At 39.0% G+C, this 27,456-nt stretch overlaps 1 protein-coding gene across 7 annotated transcripts in view; it reads left to right on the forward strand.

Moving 5' to 3' along the window:
- The window catches only part of NCKAP5 (NCK associated protein 5), a 1,056,997-nt gene that overhangs the window by 397,025 nt on the left and 632,516 nt on the right, over positions 1-27,456 (forward strand). The window lies entirely within an intron of this gene.

Genomic DNA, 27,456 nt, shown 5'->3' on the forward strand with positions numbered 1-27,456 from the left:
AGCACCTCTGGGGGCAAAAATCAGCAGAGGCTACCTAGAGAGTTCCGTTCCTTTAATTAAAGTAAAGCAATGGTGCCAAAAGTTGTCCTTGAGTGAAGGACCTGCTGAGAACTGGGAAGGTGGTGGAAATCATAACACTTGTCAGGGTCAAGGAGCTCATTTGTCCAAGGCCATGCAGCAAACTTATATCCTAGAAACTAGGACCCAAATTCTCTGGCCCTTGTCTGCTTAAATATTATTTAAGTTTTTCTCTAATTGAAAGGTTGAACGCTTCTGCTTAAAATTTCTTAATTCATATTGAAGAATATGTATTTCAGGAATGCTGTAGTATAGGTCTCCCATGTTTAGTTTTTTGTTCTATGTGGTGGGTCCTGATTCTAGGTAAGGAAAGGTATGTGAGATCATTTGTGCAGGTAAATTGGAAAAAGAGGCGAGTGTCATAGAAGTCATACTCCCAGGTTATTCATTCCCTGAGGCCTCTTGGGAATGGAGATTATTTTGATATTATTAACCAGGTCTTTGGGGTCCGTGTGGTCAGGGTCTTCCTAGATGCTCGTATGGTCTCTGAATTCCATTTACTAAATTCCTATAGCTCTTGTTATCTGGAATAAATATTCCAGTGCTCAATTACATGATACCTTGCATGGCACAAGAATTGTTTAATATGATTAGCTTTGTCGCCCAGGGGTCAAAAAGCCCCTAGCGTCCTTTATTTCTCATCTCCTCATGTCACGGAAGACAGTGCTGTCTCTGTACACAGAGATATTAAGCAGGTAAGCATGACCTAACCCTGTGGATTTCTTGTCCAACCTTATCTAAATCCATCACCCTTGGTCTCTGTACCAGCTGATGCTGCCTGTTCTACACGCACCCTTGTAACAAATCCTAATAACCTTGAAATTCATCTTCTCTGAGGAATTCTAGTTCTTGGGCGAAATGCCTGATATTTTCATTTGTTCTGCTCTTCTGTTAGTTTTCCTGCTAGAAAACAGATCTGTGGTTATAGTAATAGACAATATTCTATTTCTCTACCTAGAAAAGCTGCTGGTAGGATACAACAAAAATGTACAGTTTTCAGGTCTCCTTGCTGCTAACAGACATATCAGTTGACTTTATATAACTTGTTGCAATATTTGTTAGATTTCTTTTTGAGAGCTCTAACCAGGTTTTCTTTTGTGAACCAGTGTGTTGTATTAATAAAACCAACAGCAGTGTATTTATGGTTATATGCCTTTTAAATTATATTTTCTGTAGATCTACTACAAAGTATGCTTAAAAGGTTATGTAACTGAGTTGTAACATTTTCTTTAAACTATTTGTATAGAATAATTTTACTCTATTTTTCAAAAGAAAAAATGCACAGATGATGAATACCATCTTGATGAAAGAAATTAGAGTTTAATTTGGTCAGTGTGTCTTATACACATCATTGAAGAGGAATTATAGTTTCACAGGTTTTTGAACCAAAAAACCTGCATGGAAAAGAATATTTTCCTGCTTTCTTAAGGTGGTTAATAAAAACCTTTGGTTTCCTCTGATACAATTAAATTAAAATCTCATTTCAGGTGGAAACATAACCTAACATAAAGTAAGAGCTCAGAATTTTGTGAGCAGTCACTTCCATTTTGCTTCCAAGTAGGATTACTGCTGGTGAAGAAGCAAAGCTTTTTATATAGTGTCAGAGGATCTAATAAAAAAGCTTCATTTGAATAACAATAAAGGGCAATGATGCCATTTGAATAGTCGGAATAACTACCAGTGAGAAAATGGAAAGAGTAGTATTGAAAAGAAAATGAAAACCAATAATAGCAGATTTACATACTATTTATTGAATCATGAAATTATACTTGATTATATTTTGCAAACAGATCTTGACTGACTTACAGTGATGGGCTTTCTGATGGTGATTACAATATCACAACTGCAACTATAGCCAAACTTTTTATGGTGAACGATTTGTGAGTGACAGTGAGCAGTGGGGATATTTTTTTTCTGCTTTTGATTGAATAGTTAAAATGCTTTCTTGAGTTGGGGTAGACTCTGTGATGTGTCGAGCATCATGGGAAAGGCATGTCATGTACATAAGCACAGCTAAAGTGTCTGAAGTTAAACAAGCATTCCCATAACTCAGTATACGCTTCTTCTGATTTTTATTATGCCTTTAATTTGTAGCTGTTACAAATTTCATGGAATAGGTTACTTGTCATTGCTGCTGATATTAACTAATGGTCTTCCATTTATACTTAAGCTAACTCAAGTATAGCTTAAAAGAAACTTAAAAGAAAAAATTGAATATTTCGATCTTCCAACAATAATAGTAGCCAGCATTAATTTATGGCCACAGTCTTTGAGGACTGATCAAAACATGGTAAACACATGTCATACTGTTATTGCCTCTTGCTTAATGATAAAAGAATTGGACAAATGGTAGAAGATTGGGTCTAAGAATTAAAAGTCTTATTTTCGTGGAGGAATCTCCTAGCCTTTAATAGGCTTTAGTCACTTTTTATAGCATAACCATGTGCTGTGACACAAATATATTGCTGTAATCATACTCTCAAGATAACTGGTTATTTCGGCGTCCTGTTTAGTATTCTACTGAAATAGACCTATAATCTATCTCTGGGTTTTCAAATTGCAAAGGAATTTGTGGAGTTCAAATATAGCCGTCTGGCAAAGAGCATTTAGCTCAACTATGTTTTGATAACAGCAGAAAAAAATTTCTGTGAATTCATCTGAAGAAGAGGGTGGAGTCAGGATCTAGAACCTAGTCTAAGACTCGAGTACAAGTCTGGGTGGGTTTAATTTGCTCTGCCTCTCCCTGCTTGATGAGGAAAAAATAAACACACCCAGTGACAACTTGTTTACTAGTCAATGTTGAAATGTGATCATACATTTCTGTACATTTATTTGTTTAAATGAGGAAAGTTAAGATTAGGAGAAAAATGCTCTTCTGTACTTAATGATTTTTGTGTCATCTGTTACTATTTCTATTTGGCTAAATATATCTGTGACTGACAAGAAAGGGTGTGAGAAAACAACTGCTGAGAATATCTTTCTGCTATTTGACAGAAATCTTTATCCATTTGCAGCCTCAGATTAAGAGTTTAGAACATAGACAGTTGGAAAAGACAAATTGAATTCATGAATATTTATGGTGTTAATTACTCTTTCATGTCACATACGTGAAATTATGTATGACAAATAGAAGCAGCATAACACTATAGAAATGGAACTAAGACTGGATTGGAGGTTTTGGAGACATGGACTCTGGTTCTGGACCATCCGAACTGGCTACTGGGTAACACCTCTGAGACTGAGTTTCCTTAGCTCTAAAAAGAAGCTATCAATATAGCTAGTATTTAAGATAACCGAGCACTGAGATTACATGAAGCATAGACGCAAGAGGGAGGAGACATGGGGATATATGTATATGTACAGCTGATTCACATTGTTATAAAGCAGAAACTAACACACCATTGTAAAGCAATTTTACTCTACTAAAGGTGTTAAAAAAAGGCATTACCTATATATGACATGTACAGATAGGTATAATCTTATTTTTTCTAGAATAATTATACAGCTGGATCATTTTGTAGCATTTAATACATGTCATGGAAAGCTTCAAAGAACGGGGGTAGAAGTGACTAATATAACGGATACCTAAGAGCTTGCCAGTGATTGAACCAGATAATGTCAAAGCATTCATTTCAGATTTTCATAGCTTGAATTGCAGACAGAGTTACCAATAGCCTGTAAGAAAGTGAAGAATAAGTAGGTTTGCAAGGCCAAAATTAAATGACAAGATCTGGTGAATGCACAGTGCCAGCTGCCAACCTACAGATGCCAGATCGAAGTTTCATTTGAACAAGCTATGTTTAGGCTAGGGTTTCTCAGGCAGGGCACTGTTGACATCTGGGGCCAGATTACACTTAATCATGGAGGTGGGGTTGTCCTGTGCGTTATAAGGTGTTTAGCATCATCCCTAGCCTCTACCCACTACATGCCAGTACCATCCCCCATTGTGACAACCAAAAATGTCTCCGGATATTTTCCAAATGTTTCCTAGTGGCAACATCCTCTCCTCTCCCTGGTAAGAACCAGTGATCTAAACAATCATCTGCATCAGCATTTTTCTAAGTATATCCCAAGAAACACTAGTACACTATGGTATGGATATTTTAAGAAAAATAAAGGTATTCTGTGGTCAGATTTGAGGTATACTAGGTAAAACCAAGCTTTAAGATTTTATTTTAATCGTAGAACTATTCAGAGCCATTTATATTGCTAATACGTGATAAGCGTATCAAATATAGACTATAAAATATAATTTTGACTTTAAAAAATTCCCCAATCCTAGCTTTCTTGGAGCATCTATTCTGACTAAAGGTTTAAGGAACATATTTTGGGAAATGGTGATCTATCTAGTTTGGTAGCCAAATATACAAAAACATAGCTGGTACCTCTCTCTTCATCCTTCTCCCCTTACTTCACAGGTACTAGGATGGGTGACTTGTAGAAGAGCAGCAAATAGTCTGGGTTGTTGGTGAAACGGGAAAGTAGATGCGTCGGAAAGCCAGTCCCAAGTTCATTACCATTTTTCTGAGGGGCAACCAGGGCCTCAATACCAAATTCCAAGAATCTGAAGAACCGTTGATTACAAGCTATGTTTGCCCTGGTAAAGCAGATAACTCCTGCTTCCCGGGGGTAGAAATGGTGGTTCCCTACATCACCAAGAGGAGTTTAATTGACAAGCGTATATAGTCCTCTAGGTGCAATAAGAGTCCCTAAGGCCCATCCCTTCCAACCATAAAATAATAGTTTCAGGGTATCCCAAATCCTTCAAAATAGACTTTTGTATTCTGGCTTACTTGTGATTCTTAACCTAAGGAAAGAGATAGGAAAAAAACTGGACAAAAACTTTGTTTTCCTTCCCACCGTGATTCAAAATGCTGCTTATCTAAGTAGAGTGAACACTGCAATAAAATGATCCGCATTCCAAATACCCTTTCGTGTTCTCCATCATTTGATGTATGTATACATTTTAGGGTGGAGATCGTTGGCACCAGTGCCTCAAGTTTCCTTCAGCAGTAGTCTTAGTTTTGGTAAAATGTGAGTGACATTAAAACCGCTTACTGAGAGGCTACATGCTATCATTCTGTCTCGGGGAAAAGAAGATCCTTCGCTAACACGTTATATAGAAATTGTCTTGTAGTTGTAAAATAGAGTTAAGAGGCAAAAGCACACATGGCCTGAGAAAGGTCAAGCCCAGAGCCTCTTGGAGATTTACCTTCTGTGTATCTTGGTTCTTAGAATCGAATTGTCCAGGCATCTTAGGAATTAGCATGTGTCTATCCTCAAGGGGTTAATTTACATAGACTAAAGGGATGCTGAGTATTAAACAGGTTGCCTTTGCTAAAACATAGACTTCCACTGGGAGATCTTAATTGGCAACAAATAAAATTGCTCTGCATGAATTCTTAATGGTGGACACCAAATAAAATAAGAACTGTGATTTGTTTTTTACATCCCTTCAAGAGAAAAAGAGGCTATCTCTGGGGGATAGACTGTGTAGCAGACAAAGAGCTCAGCGCTCTCTGCTAGCAATAAAAGCGAAACCTCATGCTACGCCAACAGAATGACGGTTTCCCACCTCTGCATCCCTGTCTCAGTCTGCTGAGGTCAAAGGAGACCAGGGCTAGCAAGCTTTACATTTTCTTCCCCTCCTCTCAATCCTTGGGCTGGATTTCTAAACCATAGCTGCTTTCTCGGGGCAAGTGCAAGCGTCAGGGCCACCCTGGAAACCCATCAATGTCACTTCTCAATTACCCACCAGGGGTTGTTCCAGAGAGGCAGACAGTCCCAGACCCCTGCCAAGATAAGAGTCTTGCCTCTCAGTCATGCCCTCTGCCCAGCACAAGGGAGAATAAATCAGGGCTCTGGAAATTGGGTATTGCCACATACTTCAGTGGTGATGTCACCCCTGGACGGTGGTGGGGAAAGCTATGGGCTGAGATGTATCCCCAAGGATTCTTATTATAGATGGATGGTGCTGCTTTAGATGAACAAGGGAGCATGTAGCCTTCTCATAGCTCTGAAGCCCTGGGTGAAGTGACATCTTTAAGTAAAGATGTAACATCTTTATTTGACTTTTGTTCAGTAACAGAAGGGGCTAACAGAACTAAATCCAGAAAGGTATCTGGATTGACCGAATTGGAAGATCACCCAGGTTCATATTTGACCTTTAACTTTAGGATTGATCAACATTATAATTTATTTAGGTGACCGGTATGTGATCTGCATGTTTATCTACTTAAGGAGTTGCCCAGTATTTGAACTCAAGTCATCCGAGGCAAGGAGATACCAAAAATGCCAGAGTGAAACTCTACACTGACTTTATATGCATATGATTTCCTGTCTCTTATAAAATCTGTCCACCCTTTAAACTAAAGGGCCATGTTAATCTATCAGAGAATATATATTTAGGTCCCAACCGAATAAATGTACAGAATAGACTCTTTAAAACCTTATGGGGGGCTTCCCTGGTGGCGCAGTTGTTGAGAGTCCGCCTGCCGATGCAGGGGACACGGGTTCGTGCCCTGGTCTGGGAAGTTCCCACATGCCGCGGAGCGGCTGGGCCCGTGAGCCATGGCCGCCGAGCCTGTGTGTCTGGAGCCTGTGCTCCACAACGGGAGAGGCCACAGCAGTGAGAGGCCCGCATACCGCAAAAAAACAAAAAACAAAAAAACAAAACACCTTATGGGTTTTATCTTTGCCTCTTCACTACAAATCTTGTTTGAAAGAAAAATTCACGTACATTTATCAAGACTATTCTACCCCAGGCTGAGTGGAGGAATCTATAAAACACATTTTAGGAGACTGTCCTTCAAAAGTCCAAAGGTTTCCCTAAGGAGCTGGTGGTTTGATCTGAGTCCTGTGTAGGAGCAGGTCTGGTGGAGTGAGGGGAGATGAAGAATTGGTTATTGGATAGATTGAACTTGGACTGCCTTTGAGACTTTTGTGTATAACTGTATGTTAAGATGATGAGAACTTCAGGTTTAGAGCTGTTTATATTTAATAAATAAAACACAGTATAGATAGAGGCATTAGATGAACCCGCAAAGATATAAAACTGCCCTCTGCTGTAACTGGCGAAACAGTCCCACATTAAAGATGGATTTATTGCAACCATGGGAAGCTTGAGTTGAGTAATGTTGTACAAATAGGTCCGTAGATGATCAGAAGATAATTCTAATTCTAGTTTAAATAGGTTTGTGTTCTTCAAGAAACACTCTTAAAGTGCCACAAAATATTTCAACATCAATAGGATTTAGGGGTGACCCAGAGAAATTTACACTATGTAATCTGAAAAAATTTGGCTTAAACACATTTGTTATTTTTAGATCCATGCTTATCTTAATATGACAGCCGGAACCTAATGTGATTTATTTATATGAAATTAAAGAGCCTCAAGCAAAAGGCATTTTGTAGATTTATCGGGGGGTAATAAAGATCACAAATATTCCCTACTAAGTTGAAAGAAGAAAAACTCCAGCAGGCAAAAATATAAATGACCTGCTTGACGTAAACGCATGCGTTGACAGTGAAGTACACCCACAGTAAGGAGTGATAAAGTGCCTTTTTTATTTTTAACTGGAAGGAGGAATGAAATGGGTAATTTACCGTGGATGTCTATTTAGTTTTAATCTTAATGGGGAAAAATCACCAACTTGTTAGTGCATGAGCATACTTGTGATTTTTTTTTCCCCCTAAGAGATTGATTGTTAGGATATAACTCTACATATCTCTCTATATGGGTAACTCTGGAGTTTACAGTAGTAAATGTATTTATTTATTTGTTTGTTTGTTTATTGATTGATTGATTGCTTACCTCCCATTCTTTTTGCACCTTCTGTATTCAGAGGCCTAGGAGGTAATCTTAGAACCCCACCTCCATCCTTCCATTCCGGGGAGAGATGTTGGAGCCTCTGTGAAATGAGAAAATACAAACTGCATTTTTTTCCCCTCTAAGAGTTTCACTATAGTACATTTTGTGTTTTTGTATTACAAATTAGACTTCATAAATAATCCAGCAAAGAGTCCGGGATGGAGAGGTTCCCTGGAATCAAAGGATCCAGCATAGGATGAAATTGTACAGTAGTTGGGAGAAACACCCTCTAGCTTTCTCAAGGCAGAGGAAACTTCTAAGAAGGCAAAGGTCAGTTGCAGAGTTGGTTGAGGTTGGCAACCTATGGCTGGTTCCATGGCTCAGGAACCTTCACAAGGTGGCTTTAGGAGAACCTGGCTTACTTGATGCTCAGTATCTACACTCGTTGATTAAATATTGTATATGAACTCTCTACGGAGATCAGCCTAGATTTTCACCAAACGTAAGTCTGCCTGAGAGAGAAAGTTAAAGCCACTGCAGATCTCAACTCTGTACTGCTCCATTATTACTAGATTTTACAAGTAGGGGACCTCTCTCACTTAGACCCTAAGGATGCTCTGGTTATTGCTCCAACCCTCCCCAACGCCCCCTACACACACACGCCAATTAATGAAAACTTCACTTCCACAGACTATTCCAAAATGTACCAGCAGCTCTATCCATACCCTCAGTGACCTCTATACCAGTTCCAACCATGTGGCTCTCAATCACACACTGTCTTATTTTTTCATGACAGGGGTTTTGTTCCCCCAAGGTCTTTGAGTTGTAGAGCCAATCTTCTGGTACCTCACCTCTCTCATAGTGCTTAGCATAAGACATACAAAACAACATCAAGCATAACACTTCACTTACTTTGAAAGCACAGAGACAATTGGAAGTATGTTGCGGTACGCGGGCCTCTCACTGTTGTGGCCTCTCCCGTTGTGGAGCACAGGCTCCGGACGCGCAGGCTCAGCGGCCATGGCTCACGGGCCCAGCCGCTCTGCGGCATGTGGGATCTTCCCGGACCAGGGCACGAACCCGTGTTCCCGGCATCGGCAGGCGGACTCTCAACCACTGCGCCACCAGGGAAGCCCTGTTTTAGTCATCTTTGTACCTAAGTGACTTAGCATGTTATCGATCCTCCAAACACTTTCCTTGAGCCATTGAAGGAATTGATGATGATTCAAGAAGAGAAATTACTAACAGCTCATGTGTTTATTAGGGACAAGCCTGCCTTAACTGGTAAGTCCTTGCAAGAGAAAGGTCAAGCAAGTATAGCAAAAAGTCCTTTGTCTCAGTGGTGTGCCAGTGCTAAAGGGGATCCACAGTTTCAAGATAGTTACTCTTAGAAAGTTAAAGATGGGACACTTAATGAAGATGTGAATGTGTGGTAATGATTTATAAAGCTAGGAAGAACGCTTGCTTCACCAGACTTTTATTTTATGCTTTTTTCAAAATTCAATCCTAAAGTAAGAAGTTTTGAGGCATGTCCTGTCTGCACGATGGGTCACTGCACATCATAGGACAGGCTCCAACCAGTAACAGTAATCAAATATGTATTTCTGTCCCCAGTTTTACTCCCATTATCTACCAATTATATCTTGGGCTGCAAACAACCTTGTTAACAGAAGCAATGAAAGAACATCTCATACTTTTGAAAGAAAGGGGTTGCGAGACTGTGGGAAGGTAAAAAAAATGCATGATAAAAATCCAGGCCTAAAATATTATATTTATCACCTTGGATAAAGTGAGTTGGAGAAAAATTGTAGACACATAGATCAAGTTACTTTTAATAACAGAATCGATAACAGATACACACTACTATATATAAATGAGGTAAACGACAAGGACCTACTGTATAGCACAGGGAACTATACTCAGTATCTTGTAACAACCTATAATGGAAAAGAATCTGAAAAAGAATATGTATATATTTGAATCACTTTGCTGTACCCCAGTAACTAACATAGCATTGTAAAGCAATTATACTTCAGTTAAAAAAATTGAAAAACAGAATTGGGGCTTGACCTGAAAGTCTATAAAGTGGGTACTTGCAGAGAAAATCTTAGAATTTTGTTAAGATGGACACACACTTGAAGTCAAGGGCGTTCAGCATAGATAACAATGACATGGGCTGCCAAACAGAGGGTAAGTTTTCAAAGGGTTAGTGGCATGGAAGACAGTGGGGGAAAATAGGTGAAAAAAGAGAACAACCAACAACTAAAAGTAAACTATCATTTTTATTAGCTAAATGCTTTAGGTAACCAATATGGGGCACATTTTCTCGTTATCTCTTAAAAGGTTACTGGCATCCACTCTAGTCCAGCTGGGGCAGTATTTGGTGGTACACTACTATAATCTGTTCTGATTGCTTGGTGACTGTGCTGTGCTGCTGCTAAGTTTTACAAATACCATCCCTGGTTCCTTCTCTGTGATGTGAAGTTCAGGTCCAGATTCTGCCACTTACTCTGTGGTCCTGGGAAAGTCCTTTCAGCATTCAGAGCCTTGCTTTCCCATTGGTAACAAGACAGGGTTAATATAAGTGGTTTCAGCAGGACTTTCTTTAGGATTAACAATCTGTAACTCTTACCAGTTACCTTGTAGGCCAAGGGTTGGGTGATGAAGATAGATGTGATAGATACATAGAATTACTGAGAGTTGAAGGTGACAGTTTCCCTTCTTGAAAGAAGGCAGAAAATTACTTGTATACACCTGGTTTTCTTTCATTTCTAACTCTTGCACTGTGTCTTGGCACTGAACCTTCCAGAGGTAATAAAACAGCATGCTGGCAGACCCAGAGCACCAGAGCAGGGTCAGAGTCTGTGACCACTTTCAAAAGGTTTTGCAGGAAATTGTTGTATTGAATAATGTTTAAGTTTCCACAGATGTTATGAGCACAGCATGTTGAAAAAAAAAACAGTCAATTGCACATGATTAGAAAAAAGAAAAAAGAAAGCCACTCTGGGGTTACGGTCCCTATTAAGGGAAACTGCATTGTCTTATGAGCTGTCTTCAGTGTTCCCTGGAGATTCACAGACTCACTGGCTAATTGAAAGCCAACATGTGTATTTACCTGGATTTATTCATTTTTATTATCTGATTGATTTTCCTGTATCTTGGCTTTGGAAATAAAGATAGGAATGGGGTCAATTACAGAAGACCAGTCTAAAAGAGAAATTCTTTGCATCAGATACACAATTTAGGACTTTGGCCTTTGGAACCATTTGTTAACAAGATAATATAATTTAAAATGTACCAAAAGTTGTATCTATCCAAAAATACCTCTCCCACTGGACTGCCTGGAATTCTCATGCTTGGTATAAAGGAAATTGGGTGTCCAGAAAGTCACCTCTGAAGTCTATACTTGCCACCTGAGGGGAGTTCTAGGATTACTCTCTTAGCTCCTGGTAGTATCTTACCAAGGATTAGTTTGCCAAATTAGAGACCTGTGGATATCTGAGTCCTGGAAAAATTTTTTAGCAAAGTTAAGCAAAGCATATTTAGAATGGAAGAAAGTCCTAGTGGAAATTTTACAGTACAAATCTAAATATTTCTATTTCTAGCCACACATGTCCCTACCAATGCTGACCTTCTTTATTACTGATTATTCCTACACACACATTCCCTCATTGTCAGTGTCTGTTCCAGACAGATAAATCCTACCCATCCTTCAAGATACAGCCTAGGTAGGTCCTCCTAATCTACAACTCATCACATAGATTCCCCAGCCTGCCTGGGCTCCATTTTTTTTTAATCCACCATGAATTTGAGACTATATCACATTTGTCCACATAATGGTTTACATCTTGCAAAAACTCCAAAATTATCCCATGTACCTCAGTTTTGATTCTACAGATATTTTCAGCACCTGGCCTTCCACATCTGTTATATATCAAATGATGGCTAAGCATAGGGTTCAACATGACAGGTGTTCAGCTAACACCTACTAACTGATTTTCTTTAACAGGGAAATAAAAAGTTCTACTCAGTTCTCTTGCTGAAAATACTGTATCAAGAGCACTTTTTTTTTTTTTTTTTGCTGTACGCGGGCCTCTCACTGTTGTGGCCTCTCCCGTTGCGGAGCACAGGCTCCGGACGCGCAGGCTCAGCAGCCATGGCCCACGGGCCCAGCCGCTCTGCGGCATGTGGGATCCTCCCGGACCGGAGCACAAACCCGTGTCCGCTGCATCGGCAGGCGGACTCTCAACCACTGTGCCACCAGGGAAGCCCAAGAGTACTTATTTTAGATGTCAGTTAAGGATATTATAAACCAGAGAGTATCCAGAAGGTCCATGACTAAAATGGTATGAGGTGCTGAATACTAAATTAATAATGGTGAAAGGAATTGAAGATATTTAGTTTGACACATAGAAAACTAAGGGATAGACCTATATAACTACCATATGACCCAGCAATTCCACTCCTGGGTATATATCAAAAAAAAAACGCAAAACACTAATTCAAAAAGATACATGTGCCCCAATATTCATAGCAGAATTATTTACATGGAAGCAACCTTAGTGTCCATCAGCAGATAAATGGGTAATGAAGATGTGATACACACACACACACACACACACACACACACACACACACACACACACAATGGAATCTTATTCAGCCGTAAAAAATAATGCAATCTTGCCCTTTGCAGCAACATGGATGGATTTTTAGTGCATTATGTTATGCTAAGTGAAATAAGTCAGACAGACAAAGACAAATACTGTATGATGTCACATGTGGAATCTAAAAGATACAACAAACTAGTGAATATAACAAAGAAGAAGCAGGCTCATAGATGTAGGAAACAAACTAGTGGTTACCAGTGGGGAAAGGGAAGGGGGAAGGGCAATATAGGGGTAGGACATTAAGAGGTACAAACTACTAGGTATAAAATAAACTATAAGGGGCTTCCCTGGTGGCGCAGTGGTTGAGAGTCCGCCTGCCGATGCAGGGGACACAGGTTCGTGCCCCAGTCCGGGAAGATCACACATGCCGTGGAGTGGCTGGGCCCATGAGCCATGGCCAGTGAGCCTGTGCATCCGGAGCCTGTGTTCCGCAACAGGAGAGGCCACGACAGTGAGAGGCCCAAGTACTGCAAAAAAAAAAAAAAAAAAAAGCTATAAGGATATTGTATAACACAGGAAATATAGCAAATGTTTTATAATAACTATAAATGTAGCATAACCTTTAAAAATTGTGAATCACTATATTATATACCTATAATTTATATAATATTATATATCAACTATACTTCATTAAAAAAGAAGTGAAGTGAGTTATCTTGTGGAGAACGGATTAGCAGTATTCTGGGATATTCAGTAGGACAGATCTGGTTAACCAGTTGTCTAGGTTAGAACCTGAGGGATGGCAACTCAGCGCTAGAAAGAAATGTCCTCTGTTCTGTTCTCTAACATGGAGGAGGGTGTTCTTGGGATAGTGAGCTCTGTGCCAGTGCAAGTGTCCAAGCAAAGCCTGGGAGACCATCTTTCAGGTGTCGTGTCCGGTGGATTCTGCTACAGTGGATGGGGAGAGGCCAGGTGCCCTTCGTGTTGGATGACTCTCTGGCCTGAATGCCGCCAACAGCATCTCTACTTGCAATGACTGTTTCCTCTTCTGTGTACCATCCCTTTGAAATATTAAGACAGTTTGATATGTTTGGCCCCAGTCTTCACTTTTCCAAAGGAAGCAGTGTAGGTTCTTCCATTGCTACTCATACAACTTACATTTCAGACCCCACTTACTCACCTACTGGACTTATTTCAGTTTGTCAGTATTCCTCTTAACATGTGGGGCTTTAATATAAACATAATGTATTTTATTATAACCAGATTACAAGTCCAATTTCAGTCATCCTCTGAGAGGGGGTTATTATTCTAACTATGATTTTTCCCCCAGTGGTACTAATTGTTAATAACCGTTAGGCAAAATACCTAAAATTCCAGCATTGCATCACGCATATTCAGTTACTCTCTTGTGGACTCAAAGAATATAAATCATTATTTCAAGAAAGCCCAAGGAGTTTTTTAAATTTAGAAAATCTGTTCTCTTTTTCTCCACTGCTCCTTTATTCCCTGACTTTTAAATGCCTTGTCCTGTTTCACATCTTTTTTCCAATGCCAAAGCTTTATTTATGGTTAAGAGGTCAGAGAAGAGTTAATAATTACAAGTAAATTAGGTCATTCCTGACCTTGGTAGAACTTTTATTGGACGATTACTCTGGCCTTCAGAAGGAAGAAGGGAATGAGTTTCAGATTATCACCGAAATGAACAATTACTAATCTAACATTTATAATCCCAAGGTTAAGGAATATTAGGAAGGATAATGCTAGAAAGATAAAATTCATGAGAAAGTATTTTAGAGCACAGCCGAAGTGAATGGAACTACTGGATAGTCTGCTTAAGACAGAGATCAGAGTTAGGCATTGTAAATGTTGTCTGGGTTCCCATTTAGATTTTTCCAATTTCAGCCATATTATGACAGTGGTATGCACAGTCTACAGAGGGAGGGATTGCTACCCCGCTATCCAGGGTCAGAAGGATGGGAGGTAGGGGAAGATATCACTATTTGAAGGTACATTATGCTGAGTTTCAGATCATTTATTTTGGAAATCCAATTCCACTGCCTGTTCTTTGTGCACGACCCCGAGGTTTATTTCTGGCCCATTTATGATGGTAGCAGGAGAGTTTATTTTTCTGGCTTGATGCTAAACCATTGTTATAGACATTCCATTTCCAGGCAGTTTCAAAGTAGAACTGTTATCCCACTCCTCCTAATTTTAAAGTTAACATTTGAAAATCACTTTCAACTTCAGATAATGAAAAATGGTTGTGTGAAGTTTGCATTCATCTTTGTCCTAGTGGTAGAGATTCTGCAATAAATACAATGTAGATTATTTTTCCTGTCAAAAGGCTGCTAGACACTGGAGTAAATTAATTAGCTGGGACCATTGTCAGATGTGGATGTCCTGATATTGTCACAGAGAAGGAATGAGCTGAGACTTGGTGAAAGGCAAAAGCTGATTCACTTGCCAGCAGGAAGCATTCTGAGGGAGTCACTTAGTGTGGCTTGGGAAAATCATTTTGGAAACCAGATAGGTGCATGTGATAGTGGACTCCTGACATTTCTGAGCCAATGAGATCTTTTTCCCAAGAAACGTGCAATTAAACTCATTCAATAGTGGGTTGGAAATGGTAGTGTTCTAGATATAGGTCTAATATAAGGCCATGCTATAATGCAGTGAAAAGAGATTTTTGAATTGCTGCATGGATATTTGCATATGTTGATGGGAAAAATCACAAAAGGGTCAGAGGTTCAGGATGTCTGGAAGGTTTCCTGCTTCTGAGTTGAGGAAACCAAAGAAGAAAGTGTGGATAAATCCTTATGAAAACTTTCTCATGGGATTTCCAAGAGCCGATTCTTCACATAAAGTTAGAATGTGCAAATATCCCTTACGCTCCCGTTTGGGAACAAGGAGTTTTAGATAGAGCTGTCTTGGTTACTACAGAGTCAAAGAGTTGTTCCTTGAATGTCCATCTTCTGTTCACAAACCCAGTAGGCTTGCAGTTTCTCATGGCATCCAAAATGAGGTACTTGGAGGCTTTCACAAATGGAAGCAAGAATTGTCATGGTGCATCGTGGCCCTGTGCCATCTCTGTCTTTGGCAGAGTTGGCAAAGCAGGGCTTCCTTTATGTTCATTTCAAGCACTCATAACATGACCCAGACATTGTATTTTTTATTATGGGCCTGTCGTTAATTGACATAGACATTTAGAATTTGTATTTCTAACTTCCCCCACCTCTTGTTTATGTTCCATAAATGTAATCCCTACCTTGTGCAGTAGGGCTTCCTTTTATTTGGCCAAAACACACACAGGCTTCAAGTGGTGACCCCCTCCGTTAGACATTTAGGGTTTAATGAACAATTCCATGTTTACTCAGATGACTTATGATCTTATAGCTATAAGTCACTTTGCTTCGGATATGGAATATTCACAGAAAAATCATAAGAGTAGCTCTGGACTCATGTTTGTTTTCTTGATTCTTTTGTCCTTTAAAGCAACTGTACATTCAGTATTATGACAGGAGTTCTAGTATCGAGTCTAGCACTTTGTAAATGTGGGTAAGTCATTTGCTTACTCGACCTTCCATCTCTAAAGCAGAAATTTGGGCTGAAATTTCTTTTCAGCTCTACGATCTTTTGAACTTGTGACCGCCTAGGAAAATGTAGACTGTGGAGCTTACATTTGAAGACTACAGAAATAAAATTCAAATCAAATAGCCATTTTTAAGTTGTAATTAATATTTTGGGGAAGGAATAACAGGGAGTTTTAGAAATATAGACCGATTGTGGAAATCAGACCTTCTAAAGTGTGCTGCTGAATTATTACTTGTGGGTGAAAAAAAAACAAAGCTCCTTTTACTTTTTAAAGTTTATTTCTCCTCTACCCCCTCCAGTTGGTCACTCTTATTCATTTTATGGTCACTCATGATATTTCATTAGCTTGGTATTCATTACATCCTTCCACTTTCATCCCTCTTCTTTAAAATCTCAATTAAAATGCTGTTTCCTCCAAAAAGTATTCCCTGATTTTCTACTGAAAATGGACCTCTCCTTCTTCTGTGTGCTCATAAAATTTGGCATGTGTATGCAGTGTAGAATTTATTTCATTCTGATTTATGTTATAGGTGGGTTAGTAACTTTTCTGTCTCTCTTGTTATTAGCGCATGGAAGAGGAAATCACATCTGCTCATCTCCTTATCTGGTACCTAACAGTCCAGAATTGTTGGACTGCGTATTGCTGCATGGGTGGTCATGGGTGGATATCCGGTCATAGATTCAGAGCAGTCGTACTGGTGCCAGTGCTGAGGCAACAGCTCCGATAGGAATGAACAGTGCCATCGGTCCACCAGTTGCTATGGTCTACATAGGACGTGAGCTGAGTACACATCCTGGACACTAGTTCTTGGTTCACTATCTCTTTTTTCCCATTTGTCTTCTTTCGGCATTGCCTTTGCCCTTTCTAATGGGAGTCTTCTACTTTAACTCTCATATTTAGTCTGATGGAAGCCTTACAAACCACTTATTAAAAGGGATTCATGGGCTTCCCTGGTGGCGCAGTGGTTGAGAGTCCGCCTGCCGATGCAGGGGACACGGGTTCGTGCCCCGGTCCAGGAAGATCTCACATGCCGCGGAGCGGCTGGGCCCGTGAGCCATGGCCGCTGGGCCTGCGCGTCCGGAGCCTGTGCTCCACAACGGGAGAGGCCACAGCAGTGAGAGGCCCGTGTACCACAAAAAAAAAAAAAAAAAAAGAATACTTCTCATAGGCCTCTTTGCTGGGCCCGAGTCAGCATTCCTAAGGTTGCCCTCCTCTGTTTTTGGCTCTGAAGAGCAGTGTGGCAAGTACAAAGCTTGAAATAAAATGACAAAAATAACACTCTACCAATATGTCGATACTCTTCTAAGAACTTTATACGTGTTAACTCATTTAATCCTCACATTTCTATGAGGTTTAGTAGTTTCATTTTACAGATGAGGAAAGTGAAGCACGGACATTTAACTAGCCTGGCCTGAAGGCTGAGTCCTTAATCATTAACCTAAATATTCAATGAGTTGTTAATAAATATTTCTACTCTATCCCTTATGTGCACATAATAGGATTGCAACTTCTGCTCCCTTGTGGTTGGGCAGGGTCATGTGACTCATTCTGGCCAATGGGTCCTTAGCAAAAGTGACATTCCAAGTTGAAGCATTTATGGTGCAAGTGCAACCCTCCAACGTGCTCTTTTGTTCTGGGGCATGTCAACGAGCAATGCCCAAAATGGTATTTTATCTAAAGCTCGGGACGTAGAATGACTACCATGAGCAGAGGCCCCTGCCAACATGTAGTATGAGGAAGAAATAACCTTGCATGTCAAGCTATGGGTATCTGGGGGTGGTTTATTACCATAATCTATCCTTACCATAATCTATCCTTTCCCAAATAGTATAAAGGCAGAATCCACAGATTCTCTGTGAAGAGTAGAAGATATTTCCTAGAAACTAATAATTTATTATGGTGCTACTTTATTTCAATCCCTTATATGCCAATTTCAGCTTTAGACTTTTCCTTTATTTTATCCCCAATATATCTCCAGAATGTATCTCCAAATTCTATTCCTTTCATAAGAAACTCTGGGACCCATTCTTCGTGATACTCCTTTAAATGTACTGTAATTGAAAAAGAACAGATACATGTATATCTATAACTGAATCACTTTGCTGTACACCTGAAACTAACACAACATTGTTAATCAACTATGCTCCAATATAAAATATAAATTAAAAAAAAATTACTGTAATTGCCCAAATAGTAACCTTACAATTTTAAGATTTTAGAGGATAATCTAGAAATTTGATAAGTGTTGTATTCCTAATTGATAAAAATAGATTGAAAAAAGTCCATGTTTACATTTTGGGGAAAGACAATAATCTTGAATGCACAAAGGACAAAATGAAACTATAAAAGCAGCTATAACTGTCTTTGTAAAGAAAGTTATAGTAGATATCCATTCATTAGGAACACTTTTAATTATTGGGAAGTATTCTTAGCAGTAGTTATTGCTGGCTTTAAAAAGTTAATTTAGGTTTAATTTGAAAAGTTAATTAGCTAAAAATGACTCCTCTTCTTACTATTAAAAATGGAATGTCTCAGATTCTGCAGAAGTATATATGCTGTAGAACAACTTATATCAGAAACTTGAGGGCTCATTAGAATTTATAATATGCATTTAATTACCATAGTTGTTTCAAAGTGTGACTCAAAATTATAATCATTAGCAGTCTTTTAAAGTGTAGTTATTCATGTTTATAGTTAGAGCTTGTAAGAGGGCAATATTTTCTATAGTGGGGGGTCAGCAAATTTTTAAGGGCCAAACAATAAATATTTTCAGCTTTACTGGCCATATCCTTATGGCCACTTTCACAACTACTCAAATCTGTAGCTGGAGCTGAAACAGATATGACTTTGTGCCAACAAAATTTTGTTTGGTAAAATAGGCAAGATTTTGCCTGTGGGTACCAACTCCTGATCTAGAGTGAGTTTTTTAAAAACTTGTTTGTGTTGTGTTGCAGCCTTCTACATGCCAACTCCTGTGTAAGTAAAGAAGGACTGTGGCTCATCATAAATATGATTTTGTATCTCCATGTCCTTCTAAGGCATCCTTTAGAGCGGTTCTGCTAAGCCCCGGGGCACTTAAAGGTCCACAGGTCTGGTGGTTAGGGTGCTGAACAGTGGATGAGGAAACCTCATAGCCAACCCTCAGTTCTCTCTATAAATCCCTTGTGTGATCCTAAATGTAATGTAAGCCCAATTTCCCCATCTATAAAGCAAGCAGGAAGAGTGGTTCCAGGCTCCTTTCAATAATCATATTTTTCTATGCTTCTTTTATGAGAAACATTAAAAAATGGAAACCCATAAATCATCAGGTAAAAATTATGAGGATTAATAAGATACTTGTAAAATTCTTTTAGCACCTAGTGAGAAAGATACTACATTGGTAACTTTTGATAGAGATTCTCTCAAAAATATGTTTATATTATTTTCATAGGACTGCATTCTATTGGTTGTTGGAAAACCATAGACGCTATCCCCATGCTAGAGTAGAGGATTGGATAATGAATTTCCTACATGCAAGTTTAATTTAAATACATTCTACCTTCCGCCTTATGCAGCCATTTCAGACATGTGAGGATGCTGATATGAGCCCTGAATTTGATGGGCTTAGGCCAACTTAAAATAAGTGTGTGTGCATGAGGGAAATTTCCCCGCCTTCTTTGCACTTAGGTTATTATTTTGCTTATAGGTTCCCAAATATAAAGGGAACATATGGGTCTATAGAGGTACAATAACACACATTATATATATACATACACACAAAGTAATATATGTGTATGTGTATATGTACATTCATACACACACACACACACACACACACACACACACACACTAATTTCAGGAGACAGTCTAAAGACAGGATCTGAATACAAACATAAAAGATCCAGAAAATAAAGTGTTAAAATGTGAAATCATGAAACTTTTTTGGTTCAAAGACCACAGACTTTTGATTTTAAAAACCTGGCACAGTATCTGATTAATAGTTGCTTAATAAGTGATGGTTAAATAAATAACTATATTAATGAAAGAACACAAATCTTTAAGTTTCAAAAAATGGAACAATTGTTAGAGCACGTGTGTGTGTTGATCTGTATTGTTACCAAGCCCCAGGAGAATAAACAGGCACTACTTAAGTGAATTCCATTTATAAATTTCATTAATGACAATAATGCCGTCATAGAACAATGATCTGCTCAGTTGTGACTGCAAAAGCGGAGCAATTCCAGCGAAATCTTGCTCTAAGTGGCTGTGCTGAATTCAGCCCTGTGCCCTAGCCTCCGAGGTTTAATTATTGAAGAAACCAAATGTCCCTAGTTAAGACTGGCTGTGATAAAACAGAAACCTCATAAGAACCATGAAAAAAGTAGAGTAGACAAAAATCTTGGATAAATCCAAAATTAATAAGCCATATAGTATTAGTTATATGAAAGCTTTATTCCAGAATGAAATTTCTCATAACAAATGATTGTTTAGCCCTAATAATTTTCAAATCAGTAAACGTTTATTCAGTGCTACTACACAGAAAGTAGTGTAGAGACTGTCCAGAAAGGATTACAAAATTAAGTAGTGCTTTATAATCCAACCCAAAAGGTAAGCCATAAAATAAGGATAAAGGGAAAAAGATGGAGAGTAAGGATAAGTTAGAGATATTTTAAGCAACAGTTTACAGTTACAAACAATTCATATGACAATGAATAATCCTGTGGTTATGTATTTTTATATTGCTGGCAGTGTACTTCCATTTAGGGAAAATTCCAAAAAGTGAGAATTCTCACCCAAATGATAAATATACATGGACTTTTGCTGGACGTTGCCAAATTTTCCTCCAAGAAGGTCGCACCAGTTTATATTTTCACCAGCAGTGTGTGAGACTGTGTGTTTATGCAGAAGTCTCCCCAACAGAAAGAGTGATGACACATGTAAATTTCCTCCAGTCAGATAGATAGACAAGAAGTGATGTCTCAGTGCAGTTTTAATTTGCATTTCTCTAGTTATGAGTGAGCATGAACATCTCATATGTTCAAAGGCCAGTTTCATAGTTTTTGGTGCATTGTCCGGGACTTTTGCTCATTTTTCTATTAAATTTTTGGCATGTTCCCCTCAATTTAAGAGTTCTCTGTATATTAGGGATATTAGCCCTTATCTATGATATATTACAAATATTTTCTCCCAGCTTGTCAATAGTCTTCTGATTTTGGGGGATTTGTTTTGCTCTGTGTATTAGGCATGGTAATACCCCTCAAAGATGGCCACGTCCTAATTTCCAGAAGCTGTAAACGTGTTACCTTATGTGGCAAAAGGTACTCTGCAGATATGATTAAATTAAGGACCCTCATGTCATCACAGGGATCCTAAAAGCTGAGAATTATTCTTGCCTGTGGTGAGAGGGATATATGACTATGGAGAAAAGATCAGAGAGCTGGAACATCACTGGTTTTGAAGGTGGAGGAAAGGGCCCTGAGCCAAGGCATATGCGCAGCATCTAAGAAGCTAGAAAGGCAAGGACACAGATTCTCCCCCAGAGCCTCTGGGAAGCAGTGCAGCCCTCCTGACAATGAAGCCTACTTTGATTTTAGACCAGTGAGACCAGTCAGAATTCTGACCTACAAACTATAGGGTATTAACTTTGTGTTGTTTTAAGCCACTAGGTTTGTGATAATTTGTAATAACAGCCATAGGAAACTAATATACATGCTACTTTTAAAAATTCAGGTAGTCAAATTTATTAATCTTTTATTGCATCTGGAGTTTGAATCATTTTCAGATAACCATTCCTTTCACCTAGGTTATAAAAACATTCACATGTATTTTTTTTCTGATATTTGTATGGTCTCATTGTTACATTTAGATTCCTACTGTATTTGGTGTATTGTTTGAGGTATGAATGTAATATTCTTTATGGTCAAGTGGCCAACCAGTTGTCCCAACGTGGTTTATTTTAAAAGTTCATTTTTGGACCCAGTGATTTGAGGTGCCGTCTTTATCATACATGTATTTCTATATGAACTTGGGTTTGTTTCTGGACTTTGTTCTTGCTCTGTTTATCCACACACCAACACCACACTGTTAGGGTCTCTGACCCTCCACACAGTCAAAAATCCCTATATAGTTGTCCCACCGCATCCAAGGGGCCCTCCGCATCTTTGGATTCAACCAACCCTGGATCACTTACTACTGTAGTATTTACTATCGAAAGAAATCTGTGTGAGTGGACTTGTGCAGTCCAAGCCCCTGTTGTTTAAGGGTCAACTGTAGCATGTTTACTGTATGGTAGAATTATTTTTCCCTTTAAGCCTTTTCTTTCTCCATGTTTTCCTGCGTATTCTTGCAAGTTTTTCATATGAACTTGAGTATTAACTTGTCTAACTCCAAAAGAAATTTGTTGGTATTTTTATTGGAATGGTGTTAATTTTATACAGTAACTTAGAGAAAACTGACATTTTACAATGTTGAGTCTTTCTATCATAGAACAGACTTCTGTTTCTCCAGGTCTATTTTTGTGACTTTGAGGAATTTTAAAGTTTTCCTCTGGTCTTGTACATTTCTTTGTATGATTTCTCCTATTTTATCTTCTTGGTTGGTAATGTAAATGAGGTTTTCTGTACTAGTATATCCTCTGTCAGGTTATTATGTCTATGGAGATGATCGATTTCTGTATATTAATTTATACTAAATCTGAATTTTTGATGTTTGAGTTAATTTCATCATTGATCCACATCATTTTCAGGCATAATACCATGTCATCTGCAAATATAGTTTTTTCTTTTCCAATGCTTATGCCTCTATTTGATTTATCTTGTATAATTGCACTGACTGCAATATAATGTTGACTAGGAGTGGAGTTAAGGGGTATCCTTCCCTTGTTCCTGATTTTACTAGAAATGCCTCAAATATTTCTCCATTACATGAGATACTGGTGTGAGGATTAAGGGCCTGTGTGTGTGTGTGTTTCATCATGCTAAGAAAATATACATTAATTCCTATCTTCTTCAGTTTTCATCAGGGAAGACGTTAAATTTTGTCAAAGGTTTTTAGATATGTATGTAGGGAATCATGCAATTTTTCTTATTAGATTAATTGGTATACTCTATTAATGAATTAATAAATACCGAGCTAAATGCAATTGGCCTTTGGTCATGGTATATATCTTTTAATACATTGTTGCATTGTTTTGCTCATATTTATTTAGCATTTTTGCATTGATATATATAATGGCATTGATATATGTTTTACTTTTGTTTCGTTTTTTTTTTGCGGTACCCGGGCCTCTCTCACCGCTGCGGCCTCTCCCGCCGCCGAGCACAGGCTCCGGATGTGCAGGCTCAGCGGCCATGGCTCACGGGCCCAGCCGCTCCGCGGCATGTGGGATCCTCCCGGACCGGGGCACAAACCCGTGTCCCCTGCCTCGGCAGGCGGACTCTCAACCACTGCGCCACCAGGGAAGCCCTTACTTTTGTTTTTAAATTGTATTCACAAGGGTAAATTGTTTTCTCGGTTCCTGCTGCTGTAGAAAAATAGCACAAACTGGGTGGCTTTAACAACAACAGTAATTAACTTCTCACAGTTTTGGATGGAGGCTGGAAGTTGGCAGTCAGGGTGGCAGCATGGTTGGGGTATGGTGAGGGTCCTCTTCTGGGTTGCAGACTGCCAACGTGTCCTTGTATCCTCATGCTCGCTGTATCTTCATAGGGTGGAGGGCAGAGGGAGGAAGCAAGCTCTCTCAGGACTTTTCTAAAGTTCTTAATCCCATTAATGAGGGCTCACCCTCAGGACTTCATCTGATCCTAATTGCCTCCCCAATGCCCCAGCTCTTAATAGCATCACATTGGGGCGTAGGGTTTCATCATAGGAATTTATTGTGAATGAACACATTCAGTCTCCTACAACTGTCAGTGTTATACTTGCTTCATAAAAATAACGAGAAAGTTTTCCTTCATTTTCCATGGAAAAACTACGAAACATTGGAATGTTCTGATCTTGGGGATTTGTTAGAATTCCCCAGTGAAACCATTGGACCTGTGTTTTTTGTTTTGTGGTAGGATAGAATATTAATTACTTTATTTCTTCTAGAAAAGTTGATCTAATTTAGCTTTCTGTCCCTACTAGAGCTGATTTTGGTGTCTTTTCCAGAGAATGATTCCATTTTATCTATTTTAAAATTTATTTGCAGAGAGATGAGATCTGTAAAGTAGCCTCTTATATTTAACTTTTTTTCTGCTTCAGTGGTTATTTCCTATTTGTCATTTATTATCTTGTATATTTGTGCCGTCTTTTTCCATGCCACCTTTTTTTTCTTTTAATTTGATCAAGTTATGTAGCAGTCAATTTAAAAGAAACAAGCTAGATTTGGACTTTTTTTAACTAGGTTTATTGTTTTTCTATTCTCAACTTCATCACACTTTGCTCTTACCTTTTTCTCCTTCCTGTGCTTTCTTTGGTTACTTTTCCTTTTTTGGCCTTCTGAGCCAAGAATTTAGTTTATTTATATTCTTTAATTTTTATTGTTAAATGTGCTTAGGAGGTAGTAATTTTTTCTGTGAGCACAGCTTAAAATGTAGCTAGTTATTATTATTTTTTAGAAAATTTAAAATTTTAGTTTGAATTCTCTCATTCAAAAGTTGCTTAAGGGCTTCCCTGGTGGCGCAGTGGTTGAGAGTCCGCCTGCCGATGCAGGGGAAGCGGGTTCGTGCCCCGGTCCGGGAGGATCCCACATGCCGCAGAGCGGCTGGGCCCGTAAGCCATGGCTGCTGAGCCTGCGCGTCCGGAGCCTGTGCTCCGCAACGGGAGAGGCCACAACAGTGAGAGGCCCGCGTACCGGTAAAAAAAAAAAAAAAAAGTTGCTTAAAAGTTAGTTTTCCAATTCACAGGAGGGAGGGCTTTTGCATTTTTTAATGTGTTGATAATTTATTGTTTTATTGCATTTTATCCTCAATTTCTACCTTATGGAACTTAACTGATGTTTACTTTGAGACTTAACATATAATGACTTTCCCCCCAGTTTTCTTGAGATATAATTGGCATACAGTACAATATAAGTTTAAGGTATAAAGCATAATGATTTGACTTACATACGTCATGAAATGATTACTGCAATAAGTTTATTGAACATCCATCACCTCATATAGATACAAAAGAAAAGAAAAAGAACAACAAATTTTTTCCTAGTGATGAGAACTCTTAGGATTTATTCTCCTAACAACTTTCATATAAAATGTACAGCTGTGTTAATTATATTAGTCATGTTGTACATTACATCCCTAGTACTTATTTACCTTAAAATCGCAAGTTCATACCTTCCGAAGGCCAAGAAGACAAGGACAGTGTGAGTGGCAGCAATCTCCCGATGGGCTAGTCCAGCTCCCTCTGGCTGCACTTGACACAGGCAGGCCAAAGGGCCAGGCTTGGTGACAGAGTGGAGTCTCTTCTGTCTTAATCCCCCTCTTTCCCCTGCCGGGCCTGGCCTCCTCCCACATTCTCTGGCTGGGCCGGTGGGCAGCCTGCCTCGGATGGAGCTCCCTGCTGGTGGCTTGCAGAGAAGAGGCCTCTGTGCCCAGCCGACCTGATGCTCCCAGGAGTCAGCTGGCTGCTGCTACTCACCCTGGCGTTCACAGGACTTCACACACCCACGGTTGGACCCAAGGCACTCCTGGTGCGGTGATGAGTGAGGGTGGGGAAGCACTTGTGATTAAACGGCTGGAGTTTTACAGCCAAGTGAACAACAAAAGCAACAACAAAATAATTATAATGCAATGACTTTTTTGTGTGTTCCATGTAAGCTTGTACATAGGTGTGAGACTTGCCCTTGTGCAGGTACACAGTTGTGGAGCCGCCATATCTCAGACTGGGAGCATTTCCACCTTTCCCGCATAGATCCAAGTGTTCCCGCCTGACATGTGTCAGAGTTTTGGTTTCCACAAAGCCGCGCCAACACACACTGTAATCAGAGTGATTATTGTTTTTCTATTATGATAGGCATGAAGTAGTATCTCAGTGTTGTTTTAATTTGTATTACCCCAGTAATGAGATTGAGCACTTTACTTATTGCCATGCAATTACGTTCTTTTGTGAATCGCCTATTCATGTACTTTCTTTAAAAAAAAAGTTTTTTCTACTACATTTGTAGTTCTTTATAAATTTGGGATAGTGAGTCTTATTAGGATATATATGTTTCAAAAAGATTCTTCTAGTCTGTGCCTTAACTTTTCATTTTCTTTATGGTAATTTTTTCTTCTCATAGAGGTTCAAAAATTTAATGTAGTGAAATACTTTATTATCTTTCTCAGCTTGATGATATAAAAGTATTCTCTAAAGCATTCTTCAAAAAGTTTTATAGATTTGCTTTTCACATGTGTTTTCTTTAAAGACTATTTTTTTTAAGAGCAGGTATAGGTTTACAAAAAAATGAGAGGAAGATACAGAGATTTCCCATATACCCTCTGCCTCTGTATGAGAATAGCACCCTCCGTTATTAACAGAGTATTTTCACTGCCCTAAAAATCCTCTGTGTTCTGTCTATTCATCACTCCCTCTCCACCGACCTCTGAGGATCTCTGATATATTTAGTGTCTCCATAGTTTTGCCTTTTCCAGAACGTCATAGAGTACATAGCCTTCTAAGATTGGCTTCTTTCACTTAGTAATATGCATTTAAGGTTCGCTCCTGTTTTTTCATGGCTTGATAGTTCATTTCTTTTTTAGTGCTGAATAGTATTCCATTGCCTGGGTGCACCATAGTTTATCCATTCACCTACTGAAGGACCTCTTGATCGCTTCCACGTTTTGGCAATTATGAATAAAGCTGCCGTAAACATCTGTGTGCAGGTTTTTATGTGGATGAGTTTTCAACTCCTTTGAGTAAATACCAAGGAACACGATTGCTGGATCGTATGGTACAAGTATGTTTATTTTTGTAAGAAACTGTCAAACTGTCTCTCAGACAGGCTCTACCATTTTGTACTCCCACCAACACTGTATGAGAAACCCTGTTGCTCCACATTTTGGCTCTTCTAACAGGTATGTAGTGGTATCTCATTATTGTTTTAGCTTGAATTTCCTTGATGCCATGATGTGGAGCATCTTTTCATATACTGATTTGCCAGGTGAGGTATCTGTTAAGGTTTCTGGCCCATTTTTAAAATCAGATTGTTTGTTTTCTTATTTCTGAGTTTCAAGAGTTGTTTGTAAATTGTGGGTAACAGTCCTCTATCAGATGTTTCTTTTTGCAAGTATTTTCTCCCAATCTGTGGCTTGTCTTCTCACTCTCTTGATACTGTATTTCACTGAGCAGAAGCTTTTAATTTTCTTTTTTTCCCTGTACGCGGGCCTCTCACTGTCTTGGCCTCTCCCGTTGCGGAGCACAGGCTCCAGACG

This window comes from Globicephala melas, chromosome 7 (genome assembly GCF_963455315.2).
Source record: "Globicephala melas chromosome 7, mGloMel1.2, whole genome shotgun sequence".
NCBI classification, from domain to species: domain Eukaryota; kingdom Metazoa; phylum Chordata; class Mammalia; order Artiodactyla; family Delphinidae; genus Globicephala; species Globicephala melas.